This window comes from Eulemur rufifrons, chromosome 5 (assembly GCF_041146395.1).
Source record: "Eulemur rufifrons isolate Redbay chromosome 5, OSU_ERuf_1, whole genome shotgun sequence".
Classification (NCBI taxonomy): domain Eukaryota; kingdom Metazoa; phylum Chordata; class Mammalia; order Primates; family Lemuridae; genus Eulemur; species Eulemur rufifrons.
The window spans coordinates 34537347-34544429 of record NC_090987.1 but is presented as its reverse complement, the minus strand read 5'-3'; positions in this window follow the sequence as shown (position 1 = coordinate 34544429).

Genomic DNA, 7083 nt, shown 5'->3' with positions numbered 1-7083 from the left:
TAAAATTTTGCTTGCTTTATCCAAACCACCTGAATTTATGATTGGCAATGTTTTATATTAGGAAAATGCAATCAATCCTAAATTCCTATCATTCTTTGTGTCTGTGACACGTATTAGGCTCACAAATACTATTTGTAGAGTATTTACATATATATAGATATATATATATACACACTTTATCTCCCCAAATTGAGATTTTTGTCCCCCAAAACAGAGATCACAATAGCGTCAAAGAAAATTAAATATTTAGGAATATATTTAGCAAATTAATTTTATTTTTAAGTAAGAATATGTAATTGTTATACCATACTCAGAGAGAGAGTTCAATGTATATTTATGGTTGATGTTGATAATTATGGTCATGAAAATGATAGTTATAGTAAAAATAATAGGAACTTCGAATTAAAAGTATTCATGAATTGTACATATCATTCACATTTTGGTTGGGAGTTTGATTCAATCAATATATGCTATTCATAAATGTCATAACAGAATAGGAAATCTCAGGTAGGCATTGGTTCATGCCTAAACAAATAAATTATTATCATTTGCATACCCCGACAGAAACATGCCCACATAAAAAAGTAGCCTACGAGGGAAGAATGTTGGCATTGGTATTTTAGCAGTTGTCACAAGGGAAACTGATTGATTGGTTTATCATCAAGTAAAGGAAATAACTTCTTTGGATGAAAGTAAAGACTGCATACCTGACTTTTGTTTTCTTTCTCTTTCCTTCTTTCTTTCTTTCCTTTCTTTTTCTTTTTCTTTTTCTTTCTTTCTTTCTTTCTTTTTCCTTCTTTCTTTCTTTTCTTTTCTTTCTCCTTCCCTCCTTCCCTCCTTCCTTCCTTCCTCCTTTCTCTCTTTCCTTCTTTCTTTCTTTTTCTTTCTTTTGCCTTTGCAAGGACCAGATCTTGTCAGGTCCTTAGAGAAGCTCAACCTGGAGACCCTTCTCAAGAGTCTTTAATAGCCCGGTGGTCCCATCTAACCATTCCTAAAAGTATATGGCAATTCTGACATGTGCCAGTGGGCTAATCCAGAGCCAAAGGTGAGCTATATACAACACTAGACAGTATGATTACAGGCATAAGGGTTTCTAACCCCTGGAATATTCACTCCCATAATGCCTATCATCTATATAAATAAATCCTTCCAGTTTCAGCTGGTTTAATGTGATATAAATCTTAAGTGTCCCTGGGATGTAAGCTCAGCAGGTCTAGACTTCAGCCTCAGCCTTCAGGGCTGGATTTGTGCTTATATTTCCTGGTTCCTCTCCTTATTTACTATGTGATCTTGCACAGATCATTTCAAGTACATAATTGGGCCTTGCACCTATAAATAATGAGTGGGAAAATTCACCTGATCTGGTTACATATCAAATCTGTGATTACTTTCTAACAAACCCGGTAACCAAATTCAATATTGGCCAAGCTACAATTCATTTGTTTTCTTTAATGAAAGATGTGGAATTCATTTTTAACCCGAGTTTTTTATGTGTGTGAGACAAATATGAATCTAGTTTACAGCTTCACATTGTGTCTGATCTTTTAAAATCATCCAAACATATCTACATGGAAATAAAGCCAAAATTGATGGCATATTGATGAAAGTGATGTCAAGAAAACCTGACAAGAATATGAGAGAAATAGAGGACATAATAGAGAATAGTGAATTTTAAAAAAATTTCCTAAAAACATTAAGTAGTAAAAAAATTAAAAAAAAAAAAAGCACAGTAGCCAGAAGCAAGAGCATAGGAGGAAAAATATCACTTTAAACCCTTGCTAATTCTCACAGATCTGAGCTCTCTGTGGAAACTGAGATATGACGCTCCCTAGTCTTAGGCATATAAAAAACATCAGAAGTGAAAAAGGTCACACCAAGTTTCCAGAAAGCTTGATCTTTATGTTAAAAAAAAAAAAAAAAAAAAAAAGGAAAGCCTAATCTTTTGCTAGCTCAATATAAGATGAGAGATTTCCAGACAAATCACAGATGTCAAGAAATTACTTCTGAAAACAGGAATAATATTTTTGAAAGCATGAAACTAAATGTAACAAAATAAAATTTGGGGGGAACCAAGGATTACATAAAACCACACTACTAAAATAGTTACAATTTTTAACAATAGCATATTAATATTGACTGAAAAATAAAACAAATTTAAAGACAGTATTTGAAAATTTAGGTTTTAAAAATAGGTAAATGAATGAAATATAATTAGGTAAAAGTTTAATCATTTAGAATTTTACTTAGAAGTTTATTTAATATATAAATATGAATCACTTACAATAAAATATTTAAATATAAATTTAAACCAAGGCCATAAAACAAATTTATCATCAAAAAACATGATTTATGACAAAAATCAGAGTTTCCCCTTAATAGTAGCCAACTTATTATCACAGGCCTTAACCATAATTTACTACTTATTATATTCTTTTTATTTACAATATTACAATTCTAGGTTGAGATAGACATAGCTGGTAAGATATCAAATGACAGAATCCGTACTAAAATTGATTCATCATTGTTTTCCAATCACCTGGAAAACAGCAAAGTCATTTAGAAAATAGAAGCATCATGGAGATAGAACCACCATGAGTTTTGTTTTTTGATTATTATTTAAATTATTTTATTCCTACCATGTTAAAGAACAAATAGTAGCAGTCCTTGAAGAACTGAAGTTGATAGTCATCTATGACTTTAACAGGAAGTGCCACCTTAGATTTTATGGCAATATTTCTCAAATTGAATGCATTTAGAAATCACCTACTTTATGATAGAAGTTAAATCCTCAGATCATCTCTGAAGATACTGATTCAGTGGATCAGCTAGAGGCCTCGATCTATAATTATCACAAAGTTCTTCTTAGGAGGTTGGGTTACAGTGGGACAACAGCCTTCTATTTAAGAAAAAGTATTCTAGAGACTCAATTAAAAATTCAGTTCTCATATTTTCACTCCCTGGTGACAGAGAGAATCCTTGTACGTTTTTGAAATATGGAGAAAAGATTATTTCATTGGTAACTTCAGGAAAGTTATGTTAGGGAGGTTATTTGTCCACCAAAATCTATTCTTCTCTTTGCCTAGAGTAACTGTGGCTGCGACGGAATTGCCCAGTCAGCCTCATTTGCAGATGGGTGAGCCATGTGATTACACTCTCACCCATAGAACAAGACTGCATGTGATACACGCTATTTCTGCTCAGTGCATTGAGCAGAAAATAATGACAATCTCATGACGTGACACCTATTTTCCTCATTTTACCAGTAAGGCAACTGAAGCATAAAGAGATCACATAATTAGCTATAGGTTATTCATCTACCAAGTATTAATTAAAATTAGAATGTGCCAGAGACAGGATTCCAACCGAGGTGTATTTGATGATATTTTCGTTCTAAACCATTAAGAATTCAGGAAATTTTTAATATTTGCATTTTATTTCCATAGAAACTAAGTAATTTGTTGTATTCTTAATATTTGCCAGCATCGTATTTAAATTGATAAACCAAAGAAGAATGCCTCTTTCAGTGACAAGGAAACTAGTATTTCAGTGACAGGGAAAGAACTCTAACAGCAAAAAAGACCTGAAGTAGGATATCTTCAAGGAAACTGGTCAACAGTAAAGTTAAAATGGATAATACATTAGTAAAGCTTCCTAGAGCCATCCCAAATGGAAAACCTAATCCTTGCAAGAAGATCAAGTGATAACTGGAAATATCAGTGTTTTCTGGTCAGGGCAAGAAATAAAATGAAATCTGGTCTCTGGGAAAAATAATGTACTTGAAAAAAATATCTTTATTTCCTCTGGTTTCTTATTTTTTATGTGATTTTCATGATTCCATTTGTACTTGTCTATAATTTGTTCTTAGAAATAAATTGTGAAAATTATGACAAGGAAATAATTTTTCACTCTGTACCAGGCAATGTTGTAAAACACAAGAAATCCATTGGCCAATCTTATTGTTCCCAGCGGAATCCTATAGGGAAACCTGAAAAGCTTGCTGGAGCTAAGAGACCAAATAAGGTCAATACCACAAGAATTCAGAGTAGATTTCACCAATTAAAAAAAAAGAAGAAGAATTCAGAGTAGCAAAAGTTATGCTTTCTTTCTCACAAGGTCCTGGGCATGTACTGAGCCCTTCCCTTCACTTTTATTTTGGGCAATACAGAGGACAGACGCGACCCAAAACAGTTTCAGTTTTCTGATAGGACAATGAATTGGTGTCCCTTTAAACAGATATGTTTAAAATCATGATTCATGGATATTTTAAAAGAACAGCTGAGTGGTCTGGGATTGTATGGAGGAGGAAATGCTGTGGCAGTTTCTCAGTCCACACACTCTCTCTAATGCAGAAAAAGTTCTGTAGTTCACAGGACTCTTACCTCAGAGGGCAGTTTCCCGAGGCATTTTGGAAATAGGTGAGGATCTTTTTGGCTCATCAAAATGACTGAGGGGCATTGCTGGAACTGGTAAAGGAGCCAGCAATGGTTGGCATTTTGATGTAAGGGAGAGTTTTTCAATACAATGAGGAACTACCTCTTATCCTACTCACTTTTCTTTGGTATGTATTTAAGGTATACAACATGATATTTTGACATACTTATTCTGCTATACATACACACATACACACACACACACACACACAGTGAAGTGATTACTACAGTCAAGCAAATTAACATACCATCATCTCATGTAGTTACCTTTCTTTTTCTCTTCTTTTTTTTTTGAGACAGGTCTTGCTATACTGTCCAGGCTGGTCTCGCACTTCTGGGATCAAGTGATCCTCACTCGCTTTTTTAATTTTTTGTGGTAAGAATACCAATGATCTACTCTCTTGGCAAATTACCATTATTCAATACAATGTTATTAATTACAGTCTTCATAGTGTACATTAGAGCTTTAGACTTAGCATCCTGTATAACTCCAACTTTGTAACCTTTGACTGACATCTTTTCATTTCCCTCCTCCACTCCTCTATCTTTCCCCTGATAACCACCATTCTATTCTGCATTTATGTATTCAATTTTCTAAGATATTATTGGGATAACGCAGTACTTTACTTTCTACGTCTGGCTTATTTCACTGGGCATGATGTCTTTTAGGTTAAATGCATGTTGTAACAAATGGCAGGATCTCCTTCTTTATTAAGGCTGAATAATATTTCATAGCATGTATATACCACAAATCTTTTATCCATTCATTCAATGACACTTTGGTTATTTTCATATCTTAGCTATTGTGAATAATATTGCAATGAATGTGGAAGTATATTTTTGTAAGGTGGTGATTTCATTTTCTTTAGGTATATATACCCAGAAAAGGGATTGCTGGGTGATATGGTAGTTCTATTTTTAATTTCTTTAAGAATATCCATACTATGTTCCACAGTGGCTGCACCAATCTGCATGTACACCAAGAGTGTACAAGAGTCCCCTTTTCTCTGCTCCTGGTCAGAAATAACACTTGTTATATCTTGCCTTTTTGACAAATACCATCCTAACAAGTGTAAGATGATATCTCATTGTGGTTTGGATTTGCATTTCCCTGATCCTTAATGATATTGAGCATCTTTTCATATATTTGTTGGCCATTTTTATGTCTTCTTTAGAAAAATGTCTTTTCAGGCCCTTTGCCAATTTTTTATTGGGTTATTTATTTATTTTGCTATTGAGTTGTGGAATTTCCTTACATATTTTTAACACTAACCCTTTATCAGATATGTGGTTTACAAATATTTCCTCCCAGTCTGTAGGCTGTGTTTTCATTTTGTTGATTGTTCCCTTTGCTGTGCAGAAGCTTTTTAATTTAATGTAGTTCCATTTGTTTATATTTTCTTTTATTGCCTGTGTTTTTGGTGTGTTATTCAAAAAAATCATTGTCAAGACTAACAGAGAGGAGCTTTTATTCTATGTTTTCATCTAAAAGTTTTCTGGTCTCAGATTTTAAACCATTTTGAGTTGATTTTTGTGTATGGTTTAAGATAAGGGTTCAATTTCATTCTTTTGTGTGTGAATATCTAGTTTTCCCAACACCATTTATCAAAGACCCTGTCCTTTCCACATGGTGTCTTCTTAGTTCCCTTGTCAAAAATCGGTTGATCATGTATGCTCCACTGACTTTTATTTATTTATTTATTTATTTTGAGACAGAGTCTTGCTTTATTGTCTGGGCTAGAGTGAGTGCCATGGCTTCAGCCTACCTCATAGCAACCTCAAACTTCTGGGCTCAAGGGATCCTCCTGCCTCAACCTCCCAAGTAGTTGGGACTACATTTGTGAGCCACCATGCCTGGCTAATTTTTTGTTTCTATTTTTGGTTGACTGGCTAATTTTTTCTATTTTTAGTAGAGATGGGGTCTTGCTCTTGCTCAGGCTGGTCTCGAACTCCTGAGCTCAAGCAATCCTCCTGCCTCGGCCTTCCAGAGTGCTAGGATTATAGGCGTGAGCCACCACGCCCGGCCCATCCACTGACTTTTAAATGTCTTTTGGACCATTATGGGTCAAAAATGCATTTATAATTTTCTGAACATATTTTTGTGTGGTTTTAAAAAGCACTAAATTCTTTAGTTATCTGATGAGAAATTTAGGGAAGATTTAACACTTTTATTCAGAACATTACCAAAATTTGTTTAATATTTAGAAAAATTACATCACCAGAGGTGGTGCTTGAGTCACCATATAAACATATCTATGAATGTGAATTTGTGGCTGTTGTATTCATGATGATATATACATTTATATACACAAGACAATCATATACACACATATGTATGTGTGCATGTGTTTAATTAACTCTCAAATGTCAAATAAAGAAAAAGTGTTGACAATAACTCTTCCCACACTTTTTCATTTTCTAATTAAGCTATGGAATGGACAAGATTACATTTTACAAAGAAACACATCATTATATTTGACAAAATTGTACTTTACTTCCAGGATTTAAAGTAATGTTGAAAGCTATAATACTGTCCCTAGAATGCTTATAAATGTCCTAATCAGAATGATAAAACACTCACTTTTCAAAGAATGGAAAAATGATAACAAAATATAAAAGGCTACTAGATATTATAGAAAAAATAAATTATCAG